This window comes from Mauremys reevesii, linkage group 6, assembly GCF_016161935.1.
Source record: "Mauremys reevesii isolate NIE-2019 linkage group 6, ASM1616193v1, whole genome shotgun sequence".
NCBI classification, from domain to species: domain Eukaryota; kingdom Metazoa; phylum Chordata; order Testudines; family Geoemydidae; genus Mauremys; species Mauremys reevesii.
The window spans coordinates 72,380,145-72,399,233 of NC_052628.1; the positions used below are offsets into that span (position 1 = coordinate 72,380,145).

Sequence of the window (19,089 nt, forward strand, 5' to 3'; positions counted from 1 at the left end):
CCGCCGCCGAATTACCGCCAAGACCGGGCTGCACTTTGGCGGTGGGTCCCGCCGCGGTATCTGGCGCGGGGGCCTCGCCACGGGTATTCGGGACACTTCGGCGGCGGGTCCCGGAACGGAAGGGCCCCCCGCCGCCGAAGACCCCGGGCCCCCGGAATCCTCTGGGCGGCCCTGCGCAGAGTCCTCTGCCCCCCCACCGGGGCCGCAGCACTTCCTGGAGTGGCGTGGGGACAGGGCATGCATGCAGGGAGCCTGCCCTGGCCCTGGTGTGCGCCACTGCCACCCCGGAGCCACTTTAGGTAAGCGGCACCGGGCTGGAGCTCAAACCCCTCCTGCCCCCCACCCCCCAACTTCCTGCCCTAAGCCCTCTGCCTGTACCTCGTACCCCTCCTACACCCAACTCCCTGCCCTGAGCCCTTTCTGCACTCCTGTGCATTCCAACCACCTGCCCTGAGCTCCCTGCTGCACCCTGCACCCCGTGCACCCCAACTCCCTGCCCTGAGCCCCGTCCTGCACTCCGCACCCCTCCTGTACCCCAACCGCCTTCCCTGAGCCCCCTCTTACACTGCACCCCTTCTCTGCCCCAATCCCTTGTCCTGAGCCCCTTCCTCCACATCCCGCACTCCACCCCCCCTGCTACGGCCCTGCATACAATTTCCTCACCCAGATGTGGCCCTCGCCCCAAAAAGTTTGCCCACCCCTGGGTTAAGGGCAATGACATCACAAGCTTTTCCAAGAGAGCCTAGAGGCACTTGTTTGCCAAAGCTAAAATCCCAGTTTGGCAATCCTACTCCAGAGTTCTAATGAAATCAGACTTTCACATTGTGAAAACCTCCATCGAGATTCCCATAGGGCTTTGTACTTAGCATCTTTATATACATGATTCTTCTTTCAGAGCTCATCTAAATGCCATCTTTGTATCATACTTATGCCAGGAGCAATGAGATTTATTGCTCTTTAACATCATTTAAATAATGTATTTTGCTGTATTTTGTCTTTTCTAAGAATCTGACAAGTGACCTGAAAATAATTTGCCTAAAATAAGCTTTCAAGGCACAATACCCATTTGTGGATACAATACACAGTAATTCCCTTAACAAATTCTACAGTAAATTCATTAAATGTAAGTTAATAGTAGGCGTCTGACTTACTGACTGACATAAAGATTATCTTAGGTCACGTTATGAGTTTCCTTTGCAACTGTGGGAAAAATCCTCATGCTAAAAGATAATGTGTTTGTGAAAAAGCAAAACTTCACCCCTGCCCTATAATTATATCTTAAGGGAAAATCCTGATCCCTCCTCCAAGCTCATGGAGGAACCTCAGCAAAGAAAGTTGTGCAGGGTGGAGCTCTGCTCACTACAACTCAGCACGTAGTCAGGGTAGAACTGGCAATGGGTGAAGAGCAAAGACCACAGGATCTGCTCCTAACCAAATCGTTTCAGAGCATTCTTGGAGTCGGGGGAAGAAGTTGCCATGGTGCATAGCTGGCACTGCCCACTTCCATGCCACATCCCATTCACAGATCCACTGTTTGCTCCCTTACATGCACCTAAGCAGAAGGGAGTATTTTGCCCTCTGTCTCAAACACGAGCCTTCTCATGGATGCCTTATCTGTTTTATTAAAACATGACTTCTCTCACTTCACCTCCTTCTGCATCTACTTCTATTTATGTAAATCCCAGCTGTAGTTCATGTGTTCCCTTAAAATACATCCAGTGTGTGGGGTGCTTTCCATTTCCCTCTGTCTCATTGATTCATGCTAAAAATGAAGAAGTATTTTAGAATATATTATTTTTAATTTTTAGCCCTGCCATTCACTAATGTGCAATGAATCCAAGCAGTAGTACATAGTTTTTGTCAGTAGCTTGCTGTTCTAGAACTTGTGATATTTACCAGCAAGGTGGCATTGAACAAACATAATTGTTACTGCTAAGATATTTGTATTTATGATGTTACAGATGAACGATTCTGTACTGCCTTTGCATGCTAAAACATGACAAGCAGGGCATTTCTGAGTGAGAATTCTCACCAGACTTGGTGAATGTTTGAGGTTAACATTTGAAATGCACTTCTTGGAAAATTAATTGTATTAAAACATAAAAATAAGGAAAGCAACCATTAATTTACTGGGTATCCCGGACATGGTTATGAGAACTAGTGGACATCAATGACAATCAAAAAAAGTTGTCTCCACATGCGTCCGGAGTTCTATAAACAGAGACCAAAATGGTCAGTCCTGGGTTCCTCAACTAAGGCACCTACTTCCATATTTAAAGATCTTTGCAACCTTAAAGTTCAATAAAGTCTAGCCCTCAAAAGTTATGAAATGCCAGAACTAAGGTTGCCTGTGCAGCTCAGTGGGATGTTGAGTACTGAAGCCAGGAGCCTGGAAGCCCCAGATTTGCAACAGCCAGGGGCGGCTCTAGGCACCAGCAACACAAGCTGGTGCCTCTGCAGTCATGCCATGACTGCTTCTGGCAACAGCCTAGCTTCTAGTTGCTGGTTCTTGCAAAGGCAACCTTAACTCTAGAATTTCTTAGCTTGTGAGGGCTTGACGTTACAATCTTAACTTTTTTTTTAAGATTCTTTTTTTACAAACCCCAAAAATTTCATATAAAAAATGAAAAAAATAAGAATAATTCAACTCTGTGGCTTCATATTGGCACCCACATGGATCATCAGCAGAGCTGGAACATTTAGATCCATTGCACACATCTCTGCCACTCTAACTAATGGATAGCAGTAGTAGTTGTTGTCTTCAGCCCTACAGGGGGATGGGATATTTTCCTGGTCAGTTCTGACAAAAAAGGAACGGTGAGACAGATCTTGGTTTCTGTTATAGGCTTTGGAGGGGAGTGTGCTCCAGCAAGCAAAGCATAGATACTTCTGCCCTTACTGTGACCAAAGGTCCACTTGGAACCAACTGGTAGAGAGCTTAATGGGTGCACAGGGGTTTACAGGGAACCCTTGGATCTTAAGTCTACATAATAGTGAGCCAAAGTGACCATGTGAAGTCTCTATCAACATCCAGTAACACACAGGCCATCTTAATTATTTCAAATGTATGTATAAGTAATAATTAAGAAGTTATGTATTTACTCTGGAAAATGTGTTCTTAGAGCTCTGAGTTAAAAGCAGGTCACCAGGAGGTGACAGGTCTTGGACAAATTCTGTTCAGACAGAGGATAAAAGATGCTTCTTTCCCTTTGTCTGCCCAAGTTAATATTATATGTCTCACAATGTAAGCCTCTCTGGATACAGATACAGATGCTGATTAAAGGATTGCTAGGTCAGTAAGAAAGTGGGCCACAGGGAAGAACAATCAACAGGGGATTATGAAAAAGAAAAAAGGACTGTCCTGATATATCTAAAGGGACCTAGAGATACCTTTCATCCTTTACTGGGGAGAAAGTGCTAGCGTGTTCCGTCTTATGAAAGGAGGGTCACAACCTGCCTGGATGGAAAATGCTGCAAAGACTTTGGGGAAAGAAAATGATCTTGTAAGTTAAGTCTAAGGAAGGCATGTTATGATATTATTTTACATGTAATCAATTGTTTCCAATATTTCTGTCTACTTGTGGTTTCTTGACTCTCTGTTAAATAAACTTAGACTTGTTTTCACTATAAGCAAATTGAAGTGGTGTTAGTTGAACAGAGCGGTGATCCTGGGGAAAAACTGGCAAGCTGAGGTGTACAGTTCTTTTGGTGATAGTGGATCTGAGAATTCAGTGAGTGGCCAGTGAAACAGGGGCATCTTGCATAGGGTCCTGCATGGATCTGTCTTCCATCCAGTTCTATTCACTATCTTCATCAGTGATTTAAATGATGGCATAGAGAGTACACGTATAAAGTTTGTGGATGACAGAAAGCTGAGAAGGATTGCAAGCACTTTGAGAGGACAGAACTAGAATTCAGAATGAACTTGAAAAACTGGAGAAATAGTCTGAAAAAAATAGGAGGCAATTCAATAAAGACAAATGAAATGTACTACACTTAGGAAGGAATAATCAGTTGCACAAATACAAAATGGGAAATGAATGCTTAAGAAGGAGTACTGCAGAAAATGATCTGGGGTCATAGTGGATCACAAACTATCAGTCAACAATGTAATACTGTAGTAAAACAAGCAGACATCATTCTTGGATGTTTTAGCAGAAATGTTGTAAGCGAGACACAAGAAATAATTCTTCCACTCTACTCAGCATTGATAAGGTCCCAGCTGGAATATTGTATCCAGTTCTGGGCACCACATTTTGGGAAAGATGTACACAAATTGGAGAAAGTCCAGAGGAGAGAAACAAAAATGATAAAAAGTCTAGAAAACATGACTTATGAGGAAATATTAAACACATTTGGTTTGTTTAGTCTACAGAAGAAAAGACTGAGGGGCCGGGGACATAATAACAGTATACAAGTATGTAAAAGGTTTATAAAGAGGAGGGTGATAAATTGTTTACCTTATTCACTGAGGACAGGACAAGAAGTAATTGGATTAAATTGCAGCAAGAGAGATTTTGGTTCAACATTAAGAAAAAATTCGTAACTGTAAGGGTAGTTAAGCACTGGAACAAATTACTCCAGGAGATTGTGTAATCTCCATCATTGGAGATTTTTAAGAACAGGTTAGATAAACATCTGTCAGGGATTGTATAGATAATTGCCTACATGATCTATGAAGATCCTTTCCAGTCTTAAATTTCTATGATTCTATTTTATCATACCTGTTTATTAAGACACGTTAGTAATTAATAATTTGAACTTATGTAGCACTTTTCCGCGAGTGAGCGACAGGGGATGGACCACTTGATGATTACCTGTTCTGTTAATTCCCTCTGAATTAACCTGGCATTGGCCACTGTCAGAAGACAAGATACTGGGCTAGATGGACCATTGGTCTGACTCAGTATGGCCATTCTTATGTTGGAAGTGCTGTTAAAAAAAAAAAGGAGCAAAATCTGTCCTTGGGTGAACTTCAAGCTTGTGTGAGGGTGATGTAAATGTGAGCAACAATTTGGCCCTAATTACTATAAATTAATGTTTGTGAAGATATCTTTTACAACATGAATGATGCCGAATGTTTATTTCCTAAATAATACACTGTATAAATATTTGGATGTGATGACTTAAGCATAGGTTTAAGTGCTGTCCAGAAAAGAGGTGCACATATGTGGTTTCCTGAATTGGTTCAATTATGTTACCTTCTCATAAATGACACAAATTATATTTTTTTATTTTTATTTCTTCATTCATTATCATCAGTTTGAAATATTGAAGTTTCAATTCTTTCAACAGTCACAATAATTTCTTTCTACTGTTTTTTATAGCAAGATAGTTCTTATGTTCTATACATTGTAACACTTGAATATTAAACAGAATGAGAAATACAACTTTTTTGAGTATTAGTGCAATTTTCATGGGCTGATAGTAAGTAAAGAAGGACATGGTCCAGTGGATAAGGCATTAGACTGGCACTCAGGAAAATTCTATTCAGTGGCAGAGCCAGAACCTCATGTGTGAACGCTGGTAGGTCACTTCACCTCTCCGTGCCTCTGTTTCTTCTCCCATTGTGTCTATCTTGTTTAGTAAGATTAAGTTCCTTAAGGAAAGAGTTGCACAAACATACAGTAGGAGATAGCACCTAGCACAATGGGTCCCGGAGCTTTGATTGTGGCCTCTAGGGCATATTGTAAGACAAATACTAAACAGTATGAGTGAAGTGGCTGCATCCTTTTCATATTTTTGGAGGGAGAAGAATCATTCAGTGAACATCACAGAATATTTTCTGGCTGTTGGGTAGATTCCATTGATATCAACTTTCAATCTTAACGACTTCTTAAAGAAGCATTTCATTTGCCAATATATTAGTCCATATTTAATTACAGTAGTCATGGAAGTGAGGCTCTGGAACAGCATTATCTATAAACAAACTGTATTTATAGTTCAAGATTTCCTTCACAGTTCTGCCTGTTCACCTCATTCTTGAACTACCGTATGCTTACTTTGCAATGCTGGATATCTCCTCGTGTAAGACTAGCACAAGAGCTAAGCAAGTAGAGTATAAACAAATACTGTGTAGAAAGTGAGTGAAGGCCCATAAAAAAAACAAACCTGGACGCCCAGAAACACTATTCAGCTCCTCTCCAGCAGTACAATAATGTATCTGGTACATTAAAAAAAAAACACTGATTACAAGTTGTTTTTGAATCCAGAATTCCTGGGGCAATAGTTTAGCATTGAAACATGAGACAATCCAATCTCCTATTCTGCACCTCAAGTTCAGAGGAATGTCTGAAAAGGAAAATCTGAGAAAATAGATTGGTAACAGTAAAATGGTTCACAAAGCAATTGATTCTGCTGCTCTTTTCAATCAAAGCTTAAACTAACATGATGTCAGAACAACAGAAGTAATTTTCTCTTGTGCTGGTGGATTTATTTAGGCATTAGCAAAAGATCTAGTTGTCTCTTTTATAGTTATACCAGAATCCGATGAGCTATAATAAATGATTATTTAATTAACAATAAACACTTTCTCTGGTGAGAACAACAGAAAAGTCTGATTAGCTTTGGTAGGAAAATTAAAATATACTAAACACTACAAAATCTGACAATGTCCTGGGTGAATTTAGTGGCTTAACAAAAAAATCAATAGGATATAGCTTTTTTCTTTGTTTGTTTGTTTGAAGCAATGATTCATTTAAGAGGGTCATTCAAACAAAATTGTATTGCACCATGTCTTTTATTGAAACAAGTTATCTGATGAGCTCTGTTTAGTTTCAAGCCCACTTCTTCATTTTCACTTAACTCCTTCAAAGCTAAAGTAGCACATCTTTCCACAATCTCATTTTCACACCTGTAAGGACCACACGGTCCTTGAATACTTGCTATAGGAAATCTCCTTGGAAATATATATACTGTTGCTACTTACAATCTTCTCCTACCACTCCGATTTCTGGAAAACAAAAATATTTCCATTTAACATAAGTCAGTACAGGGATCTTAATAATAAATGCATCAAAAAAATCAGTATGTGTCTACTGTTGTCATACAGCATATGAGTGCCTCCTCATAGCCTGGGTTGGCTCTATGATGCCCTGCCTCAATTTCCCTTCTTGGACACCTCAAAAACTAATGTGCATGGCCCAGTTTCCATTATTGTTTCTTGTTATGGAGGAAATAATGGGTTAAGAATCTGATCCAATCCTGCTCCCACTGAAATCAGTAGTAAAGCTCCCATTGAATTAGGTGGGAGCAGGATCAAACTGTAAAAGCTTTATCTTTCCTTGTGCAGTTTGAACAAAGAATTTCTTTGATGGGGGGGGCACTAAAAAGGATCTGATTAGGACTCTCTGATCCAGGTTCTACACCCAGCCTCAGAAAAGATTAATGCAGCCTGGGGGCTGCTCAAACATACATCAGCTAACTACAGCCCTTGAAGGGCCATTTACCAGTGAGAAGCCACCAGGGAGCAATGCCTACTCTATGCCCATTGTGGACTCTCTCACAACAGGTAAATCCCCAGCAGTGAGATCTGGAATAGCAGGAGCCAGAGGAGCCTATTATTTCTGAATTATACTTGGGGCCCAACACATTTATCACAAAATCTTGCAGAGGTTCCACATCCAAAGCTGTGGAGCCACAAGTTTTCATAGGAAGCATTTATTTACTATGTAGTAACCATCAATTATAGTCACATTTTCTAATAAACCCAGTCTGCTAGCAGGTGAGGAAAGGGGAATTATGACTCACTTTTAACCCCCGCCCTGAACTCTAGTCTCTGGGCTCTAACACAACATAGACAGGGACACCAGATTTAACTTGTTATTAAACATTAATTTTTTCTTTGCTGAGATCTTTTTCTTATTTCTCAGCATCAGCTTGCCTTATGCAAGTTGTGTTTATATATAATTTCTTGAAGACCTCCCTGCCTGTGGAGAACAATTAGCAGCTGGAGCTGCTCAGAGATAATCAGGGGGTTGGGTGACAGAAGAGGCTATTCAGGGGGCACCATTTCCCTGCTGTCATTTGCATTGGTGAGGCAGCATTAAAAATAACTGAACACAAGCACTACAAAGAGGCGGGCCCACACCTGCCAAAGCAGCAGCAGCACACACCACCTTGGATATGCCTGAAGCTGCCAGAGCAGTTGTGGAGAGAGCCAGGCCAGGCTCCCCACCTCTGCTGAAATTTTCCTTTAGCTTTGTTTCAAAAATTTCCCACAAACAAAATTGAAAAAACTTGAATGAAAAACTTGAAATAAAAATGTGTGTGTTTGATAACTACCATCTCTATCTAAAATTAATATAGGGAAATATTAATAAAATAGATAACACACACACACACAGAGAAAACAGAGAAGGGCAAAAATAAAATATGTTAAAGTAGTAAATAAAGGTTTAAAATAAATTAGGAAAAACAGTAACGGCTTAAAGTAGGAAAAACATCAGAGATATGGTCTTATCACCTCAAGCCACTTGCTTGTTTGTTGTCCATCTATCCTTGACTGCCTACCTTGTCTTTTCAGACTGAAGCAATTCAGTTCAGGAACTGCATCTTCCTCTCTGTCTGTACTGCTCCTGCTACAAAGGTGTGTTGGTCCCTGTCCTTTCTGGGGCCTTAGGCATTACCTCAGTAAGAAAATCGACAATAATTGATGGTAAAATTGTGCTCAGTTATTAATCCTGATCTTGAACTTCTCAGATAAGAAGGTTGGCCTAGGGAGGGAACTGGGGTCTAGTGGTTAAGGCAGACAGAACTGGAGTCAAGCCTGCAGGGTTCTAGTTCCAGCTCTGGAAATCGAGCACTGCATGGAACAGGATTAGGGCTGTAGGGAAAGATTTTTAACCAAAGTATAACTGGGTTTAAAAAAGAATTAGATAAGTAATGGAGGGTAGCTCCATCAATGGCTATTAGTCAAGATGGTCAGGGATGCAACCCCAAGCTCTAGGTGTCCCTAAACTCTGACTACCAGAAGCTGGGACTGGATGACAGGGGATGGATCACTCAATGATTATTCTGTTCTGTTCATTCCCTCTGAAGCATTTGGCACTGGCATGGGAAGACAGGATACAGGGCTAGATAGACCAGTGGTCTAGCCATTTTTAAGTACTGTTTGCCTAGGACAATGACATTTTTTGTGCACTTGGAGTCACAAAGTAGGTCCCTTATCTTTCCATCAGATGCCCCTCATCATGTCCCCATACTCAGGTCACCTTGCATTGCTTTTCCCCCCCTCTTCTCCTAACTCGTTCCCCATGTTTCTCTCTCTCTCTCTCTCTCTCTTCAGGCTCTCCATGAGGTTTTCTCATCCCCTGTTGCATAAACAATTTGGCTCCCAGCAAGGTTGACTCCTCCAGCACACACTTTAAACTTAAAATTCCTTGAGTACAAAGTCTTCTAGCCAGATGGGTCGTGATCTTCAATATCATTCAGCACTACCTAATGCATGACACCCTATGCAGCCACTTATTAAGCTTATCCTAGAAGCACAGCAAGGAAGTGAATACTCACCCCAGGTAAGGACTGCTTCATATCATTTGCTGTGGTCCCCAAGGTCAATTATGAAACAGCACTGATGGACTCAAAGGAAGATGACGGTGGAAATTTTAAAGAATGGACATGTGAGGGGATACTTCTTCCTCCTAAGTGGGAAATAAGGGAACCCATGGGAGAACAAATTAAAAACCCATACAACATAAATTCTTTCTGTTCTTTTGACTTATTAGCATGTGTTAGATTAAAAGCTCGTCTGATTAGTGAAAACTGATGATTCCCAGCCAATTCCTGCTGTGAATTTAACTCATGATAGTCTACAGTCCATTTGCCTCAGAGTTCAAGAGTTTCACAGATTAAAATGCGTTTTGGATTAGCAGTCATTAGTATTGGTTAGAAAATCATTTGAAATTTAGACCAACAAGCAATTTTTGCAATTGAGAGGAGCATGAGGTCTCAAATATTTCAGGTGTATTTCAAGTCATTTTGTTCAATAATACATATGCTGTTTTTAACTACTGAATACTTTGGGGCAAAGATTATGCTCCATTTCTATTGCTGGCATATTTCAACCACAAAAATGAGTTATGAAAACACCAAAAGTTGCTATTTTATGTAATAGCCATCTTCAACATGGTTAGAATTTAAATGTGAGACTGTGGTGCAGCATTCAAAGAGATGCAGGCTGTGATTTTTTTCTTTTAATAAAAGGTTTAGTCATTTTTACTTTTCAGTACAAACATCACAATACAAAAAAATGAAAATTATAAACCTAAAATTACCATCTGTAACATACAGCAGTGTGTTAACATTCATATGCAACCATCATTTTTAACAACCTTCATATAAAACTATAAAAATCAAAGAGCCAGCCAGAGACTCCAGCTGACAGGAGCAGAATCTGCCAAAGTTTTCTTTGGTCCTTTGGAGACCATTACTACAGTTATGAATGGATTTTCTCTGCCCTGGGCTGATTGGCTGATTTTCTCCAACTTTTCCCTTCTCTCCACCTCCCTCATGTTTTCTTCACCTGAGCATCATCTTTATACTCTTCTTGCCTTCTCTTCATCTTATTGCCTCCTAACTAAACTCACAAAATAAAAAATAAACAAACTAACCAACTATGACACTTACATGCTGCTTGCCATCACTTAGTTTCTTCTGCTCTACCTCTTCCTTCACTTTGTGTCACTTCTGTCTATTCAGATTGTATGCTCTTCAGGGCAGGGACTAACTGTTCTATGCTTGGGGTCCTGCGTCCATGACTACAGCTCCTAAGCACAACAGAAATACAAATAAATAATTCAGTGCTTTACAAATAACAAGGGGACAACACAGACAAGGTAGGGGTGGGATGTGTGACAGCAAGGGAAAATGAAGTGGGGGAGGAGTCAAGGGTGACAAAGAAGAGGTCTGGACTGGCCATGGAGCCTTGGGGTTCCTTAATTAAATGTTTCTAAAAGCAGAGTCCAGATTTCTTCAACTTGTACAGTTGATCCCTGTGGCAAAGGTGGCCCTGTCTTTGGCCACTTGGTCAGAGAAGTCAGAGTACCATCGTTCTATTCTGTGCCTTGATTTACTTTTCCACCTCTGTAAAAGTATTTTCTTTGTGATCTTGGATGGTCTCAGATACCATGAACACTGTTACTGAGAGGCTCAAATTCATCCTACCATGCAGTTCCCGACCAGTGTTTGATTGCTAAAGTCTCAAATCATTCTAATTCTACTATCTTTCCATAGATGTTTAACTGCAGGAATTCCCACATGTGTCAAAATGTGCCCTTGTCTTTACCATGTAACTGAAGGAAGAGCTACAATCCTATCTAGTTTTTGCAGTGTCTAATACAGTCTAAATATTTTGTTGTTGCTGAATTAAATTAAGTGTAAATCTATAGAAACATGTTTTGAATTATGGCATACAATTGACTATTATGGAGCCTTTATAGAATGCGCCAATTCTTTATCCCAGGACTTAGAAATATCTTCAAGACCCCAAGAGTATTTTTTTGTCATGAGACATAGATGGGTCTCCACTAAATTTTGTACATCAGGGTGTCAGGCAGTGTCCAGCACACCTGAATAAAAATAATAAGTCAATACATATTTTAACTGCATATGTTGCCATATTGCCTGGCCAAGAGGTTAAACTGATGTTGTGGGACCTGGAATGGAACTATCCCCCACATCGTCACCACCTGATCATTATATACCTCTGTGACATTATCCAGGGTACAATTTGGACTTATGAACAGCTGTGTTCCCTCGGTTCTTCAACCTGGAGTGCACTTTACACTGTTTTGGTATGAAAGCTACCACTCTTGATCTGCTCACACACAGCCTCCAGCACATAAATTACTCCCAGTTATACTGTATGAGTGCTATGGCCTGCCACTCATGAATTATACTGCAGAGAAACACCAGCAAATCCCCAGTCCCTGACTTTCCTCCAGAAATGTATTCCTTGTCCTGCCCAGCCTTCTCCTGAACAATACATATAAACTCAGTCATTTATTAATAGAAAATGATATGCCCCAATTTTGTTATCTCAAATGACATTTCCCAAACACCTCAATCCAAACACACTGGGTTTAGATAAAACAGTAAAATAAGTTTATTAACTACAGATAGATTTTAAATGATTACAAGTAATACGGCATAAAAGTCAGAATTGAGACAAGAAAATAGAAGTAAATTGATTGATTGGTGATCCCTCAATTTGAGGATGATCTCTACCATGGATTTACATATGGGTCCTGAGATGACTCAGGAGTCTAATCCTGGAATCGCAAATCCGCCTGCAGTAGGTACAGACATTTCATGGCAGATCAGCTGCCTTCTGAGAGAGAGTTCTTTCTTTTTCCTTCCTTCTCTCTCTCTTTTCAGCTTTAAGGGAAAGGTGTTTTTCCTCGAAGCAGACCACTGCCTGATGGAAGATATGGCACCACGGGGGTTGGTTGGGGGCTTGCTCCTCCCAGCTTGTGATGTCCACATCAGTTTTCTTAAGATACGCTTTCAGTGTGTCTTTGTAGCGTTTCCTCTGACCACGATGGGATCTCTGACCATGGGTGAGCTGAGAGTAGAGGATTTGTTTTGGGAGGCGAAAGTCTGGCATCTGCACACAATGCCCCACCCTGCAGAGTTGGTGCATGAGGATCATTGCTTCAATGCTGGTGACATTGGCTTCGGCAAGGATGCTGGCATTAGTGCGGCAATCTTGCCACTTGATGCGAAGGATCTTCCAGAGGCATTGTTTGTGGTACCTCTCCAGACTCTTGAGGTGCTGTTGATAGTCACCCAGGTTTCGCATCCATAGAGGAGTGTAGGAACAACAATTGTCTTATAGATCTGGATCTTGGTGTCCTGCTATAGGTCACAGTCCGTGAAAACGTTTCAAAGCAATTTCCCAAAGGAAGCACTTGCGCATTGGATCCTATGCCGGATCTCACTATCGATTTTTGTGTTTTGAGAAAGTTGGCTACCAAAAATGCTCGACTTTCTCCATAGTCTGACCCTCAATGGTGATTTGTGGTGGGTCATGTGCAAGACCTGAAGCAGGTTGATAGGGGCACTTTAGTCTTCTCAATATTGAGTGAGAGTCCTAAGCTTCAGTAAGCTTGTGCAAGAAAATCCAGTATGGACTGAAGGTCATTCTCAGTGTGCACGAGAATGACACAATCATCAGCATACTGAAGATCAGTAATGGATGCCCTGAAGACTTTAGACTTCAAGTGGAGACATGGAAGATTAAAGAGCCGCCCATCCATTCTGTATTGAATGTCAACTTCATTGGGGAGGTGATCTTTAACGAGGACCAAAATGACTGCTAAATAGATGGAGAACACAATTGGGGCAATAATGTATCCTTGCTTAACCCCAGTTTTGATGACAAAAGGTTCCATCTCAAGGCCATTTCAGAGAACCGTAGCAGTCATCTGATCCTGGAGAAGCCTTAGGACCTTAATAAATTTTGTAGGGCAGCCAAATCTGGCCAACAACTTCCACAGGGCTTCATGATCGACAGAGTCAAAGGCCTTTGTCAGTCAGGATCTCTCCCTCAGTCCAATGCTGTTTCTTATGTGCTTCGGGTGGTGTTGATGTCGTGGGTAGAAAGATGAGGAGAAGTGATTTGGGGTGCCTCCTCTCTCCATTTATAGTTCTTTCTCTTCTTCAAGAACCATCTCCAGCTGAGGTTCAGGAGACAAAGTCAAAGGGAACCCCCTTCTGTTTCTTTGTCAATATGTAGATTTTAACCCACACCCCCTTTCCTGACAAAGAATGGCCACTTAATCAGGGGGTGGTCTATTGGATTTCGCTGACACCTGGCTGAGGCACTGGCTAGCCTTTCGTCTCTGGGGAACTAATTTCTGGCTGCTCCCCCCAAGAATTGGATCATGTCTAGTTATACCATACAGAGGAATCCTATAAATTTACATGCAATGTTGCCACACTATTTACCAGACCAATAATGATCAACAAATTATGAGTTTTCAAATGATACCTCACAAGGCATACTTTGTACAAAATTTATCATAATCCTGTAAAAGGGGTATAGTCTGTCACAACCTCCCTGTTGATTTTCTCCATATCATTGGTTGGTTGACAACCTGTAAATCAGAATTACCCACCAGATAGTGGCTTTTTATATGTGGTCAGGGATGAAAATAGAATCTATTGGACACAACAATCCATATTCTCCTGGTTGCCACTAAATAGAAGATTTTCTTTTCTCTGTAAGGTAGGATGAGTATCCTGAAGGCCCCAATATGGTGATCAGTTTCATTAACTTTCTTTCAATTCCCACCCATGAAGGAGTGTTATTGTTTATGTATTGGAATCACAGTGAGAGGCTGGGACATGATACAGACAACAGCATAGTTCTTTTAATAAGAAAGTGGAATGGCATTGCAAAACAGAAGAACAGGAAACAAGTCTAGTGATAAATTGAAGTATTTAGTGTTTGTAGTACATATACTGTTTTCTATACAGTTAGGACAAGATTCTGTAATGCTTTGCTGTAGCTGTAGTCAGTTGCAACTGTGCAGAGTGCAAAATAGCCACAAAATAAGAGATTATGGTGGCTAGTTCTGCATACAATAGGAAATTAGGCACTTTCCTTGGTAGCAGAAAGTTTAAAAAAAAGGCATTTGTAGCCCCATCTGCACTTCCCCAACCATGGTCACAGTTTGATTACTTATTTTAATGTAGGCACCTACCTCTCATCCATATTCACGGGATAATGTTGCTCCCTATGAGCATATATGCTGCAAGAACTCATCAACTAGTGACCATCCAACTATGTTGTTTTAAGACATAGTCACCTAGGCACATGTATACAATCAGAGGGAAAAAATAGTATGAAAAACATTGCTACAAAAAAGTATGTGAGGTACAAATATACCCCGAATGTGTTGCACTGTTATTCTGCATTTTTACTAGTTTTATATACATATTTGCTTCTAATGAGTATCTTTTATTGTAATAGTTAGCATATGCTAATTGATAATGCATTGCAGTGACACTGGGTGCAGCATATAGTAATTCTAAGGTAGAAGGTACTCCAGGAAGGTTGGTCCCTTCAAATCCACGCTTGTTAGGTATATGCAACAGAGTACACTGATATTGGTTCTCTGCCTGGCTTCTTGAGGGGATTTTCTGTCTAGGTTTTGTGCTCCAAACACTGCAGACTCAGGAGACTTTTCTGTGTTGTGCAATTCAAGATGGTGAACAAACGGACACGATAGTCTGTTTCTGACCTTAAAAAATGGATTTGCAATCTTGAAAGTGAGTCATCGTGTTATAACAATGTATTAGGTGATAGCGATTTGTGTCAGATCATGTTGAGAGTTGATCTGAGAATGAAGACCATGTTCCTGTTAATTGTTCATCAAGTTTATCTTCAGACAATGAGACGCTCGTGTTCAGCCCTGGTATAAGACCGGAAATATCTCCAGCAGCCAGTGATTTGACAGTAGAAGGGGAGGGCTCTGTGTTCTACAGAGAATCTTTCCCAGGTGTCTGCCAGGTGGGTCTTGCCTACATGCTCAGGGTCTGATTGCCATATTTGGGGTCAGGAAGGAATCTTCCACCATGTCAGTTTGGCAGAGACCCTGGGGGATTTTCGCCTTCCTCTGCAGCGTGGAGCACAGGTCACTTGCAGGTTTAAACTAGTGTAAATGGTGGATTTTCTCGAACTTTAAGTCTTTAAATCATGATTTGAGGAGTTCAGTAACTTAGCTGGATGTTAGGGGTCTATTACAGGAATGGGTGGTTGAGGTTCTGTGGTCTGCAATGTGCAGAAGGTCAGACTAGATGATCATGATGGTCCCTTCTGACCTTAAAGTCTATGAGCTGGAGATAACTTCTTCATCAGTATTCAGCTTGCTGAAGATCTTCTTGGCAAAAGTTGGAACAATTCAATAAAATAAGCCAGATATACCCAATGAGATGCATCCACATCTCACAGAGAAAAACGCAGTGTCCGGGTTTTCTGGGTTACTCACCCTGGTTTCCTATTTGTCAAAGAAGGAAAAGTCTGTAAAAATGTTATCGATGATGCATCATGACACGATTGTAGAAGGAGACAAAAAGAAAGCCCACAGAATTCTCCACTAGGATGACACTAAAAATGGTGTCAATAACCTGGGCCATCTTGCAATAATTTACTCCTGAAAGTACCAGATAAATAGGTGGCCCATGGTTCTTTTCTTCAGCCTGCTTAATCTTGTTGGTATTGCAAATTTCATCATTTGGGTCAGCAACAATCCTACTTAGCACCTCACTCAACCAAGACAAAGAAGGAGCTTGTTGCATGTAATCTAGGAGAACGACTCAGAGACACATGTATAAACAGAAGAATCCTTGGCACTCTTCATCTCACTATGCCCATCAAAGCAGCACTCTGATCCCTGGCTACTGCAAAAACCGGTCACCATGGGATCACTTAGCACTGCCACATTTGCCCAAGGCATCTGACCTGAATTGCCATAAATAATATGAAGAACACAGTGAATTTGTATGTGCTAATCACTCCACATTGATGCTGATATGTCAAAATTGCATATAGGCTCACACTGAATGAGACTCCTGCTACTTCTTTCAATTTGCTAGTTAAATAAAGGTTTTTTGTTTTGTTTTTAAACTTAAGATGTTAACGAGTTGTACTTAGTTTCTGAATGCATTTGGGGGGACAAAAGTCCCCCATATCTCAGTAATGTAACTTTTTTTCATGAGAGTGGATGGTCTGATTTTCAGAAGCTTTTCATCTTTTCTCATAAGCCATTTCTTCTACCAGGCTCTTCATATTTATTTGGTTCTTCTGAGTTTCATTCAGTCTGCAAACATTTTTATGGTACTGAGATTGGCCAAAATGATTGCAGAATGTTAGGTGTGAAGCAAGAATATGTTGGACTGTAATCCTCCAAAGTCCCTGGTGATGTCTCTATATGACACCACATTTTTGCTTGATTTATATAAAACAATTTGAAAACTTGAACGTCCACTGAAACATGGAAATTTTACATGAAGCACCAAAGAAAATATTTAAAATCTATATACTGTAACAATGAAATGGAGTACTTCAGAATATTTTAAAACGATACAAGAATTTAACATGAACATTGGTAACATTGGGTTTGAAATAGATCAGAATATCCATGAGGGTAACACAAGAATAACATTCTAGGGGTGACTATGCTGCAAACTCTGGACTGGGAAATCCTGAATAAATCAAAAGAAAAAAAGAAACTCTACAGCTCTTAGCCTCAGCAGCCCAAACACCATAGAAATATCAGTAGAACTGACATGGTGAATTACTGATACTTAACATCTTTGACAAGATTTACAGTCTTTGATATTTACTGTGCCTATGCCAACAATACACTCATTTATAAGTATTCTCAGGAAAGTCTACTGGTATGAATAGAAAAGTACAAGCCATACTGTTTTCTTGTGCTATAGAAAATTTAAACAATGCAGCAACATGTTTGCTTCAACAAATCCTGGTAAAAGTATACGCTAACAGGCATAAAGGAAACCAAAATAAATGTATGTATATGTGTATCTCTTCATGAGTCATTAATGTGACATTCTGTTATGAAAGAAACAAGAGCTGTTTGCTAGAGCTGGTAGAAAAATTCTGAAATTTCTCAAAAATAATTTTTGCGTTCTTTTGACAGCTTAGAGAGTGGTCAACATTTCTCAAAAAATGTCAAATTTCAACAAAAGAAAATTGAGGAAAATGGTCTGCATTTTCAACCAGCTCTACTGTTCACAAACTACAGATCAAAGTGTATCCTCACTTGTCAACCTTTGCATAGCCCTCACCCCCTCTACTCTGCCTGCTCGTTACCTTGTTATAAAATCGCTTCCATGCTTTTTCTTCCACCTGTCCTTGTATGCTTGATATGACCCTGAGCACCACCCCTATTTTGTTCACATTTAAGTTTCTCTTAAAGTCCCAGTTTTGGTATGCTTCTTACAATGAACTTCTTAGAATGAACTGACTTCATTTATGTTGCCTACTGTTGTTCCCCCTTTCTCTAGCCTCTGTCTACTGTCTGTCCTTAGCTTGTGAAATTATCCCTTTTGGGTGTTTGGAAAGTATCTAGAAGATCATGAGTGCTATCATAAATAGACAGAAACAACAACAACTGCATGAAAAGTACTAAAAATCAGGAAATGCCAGAGCCAATGTTGTCTGCAAAATCTCAACACTCTACTCTAGCTTTTTTATGCAGTGATATAGTCTTCAACTACATAATCACATGCTAATTTTCCCCACCGTATCCCTGACTCATTTACCACTTAAATTGGATATGTTTTTTCATCTTGTTTATCATGTGGCCACCCTCATTGATTGCATATGCTTGTAACAAATTTACCACAGCCACATGAAACCATCTTGGAGTTAAAATGTGTGAGCTGTTTAACACAAGCATTTTAAGGCTAGAAATTACAAATGCCACGTCTAACTGCTAATAGTCTCTTGATAACTTTAACAGCTATATATGATATATGATTATACAGCCTAGGTTTTAGGTAATTCTCTAGATTTATTATGTATTCCTTTTAATTAATGAGTTGTTACTCTTTTTGATGGTTGTTTTTGTCCCCTGCTAAAGTCACTTCCCTGATTTTGTTTTAAATTTCAATTATATTGAATGTATACAAAGACGAATATACATACCTAATCTATGGCCCTGCCTACAATAGAGAAATTTACACTGGCACAACTACATTGATATAAAGTAAAATAAATTAAATGCCTGTGTGACTTACTGGCTTTTGAATATTTTAACCCATAGTCACTCCAATGCAAATCCCTTGTGTAGACACTCTGAACTGATGTATAGATAGGTGTAGTGGCTTTCAGTGGTTCCTCCCCATCAGCACCAGAAGGAGGCCATTCTGCCTCGCTACACCACCTAGCAGCTGAGAACCAAACAGCAAGTGATTAGCAAGGTAAATCACTAAAGAGTCTAAAGCCCTAGTCCCTTGGGACAAGGCAACTGGCAGTCTTTAGCCAGCTCCCTGGCTGGGACAGACAACCACCACAGTCTGTAGCCAACCCTCTGGTTGGGGCAGGCAGCATCCAGACAC

General features: G+C 40.5%; 1 long non-coding RNA gene across 1 annotated transcript; it reads right to left on the minus strand.

Moving 5' to 3' along the window:
- Window positions 1–8,511: 8,511 nt before the first annotated feature.
- Window positions 8,512–18,862, minus strand: LOC120408284. Its single transcript, XR_005600582.1, has 4 exons — window positions 18,769–18,862; window positions 10,627–10,766; window positions 9,511–9,641; window positions 8,512–8,627 (listed from the first exon to the last, which is right to left on the minus strand). It is a non-coding gene; the product is annotated as an uncharacterized LOC120408284 (long non-coding RNA).
- Between the last annotated feature and the right edge of the window lie 227 nt (window positions 18,863–19,089).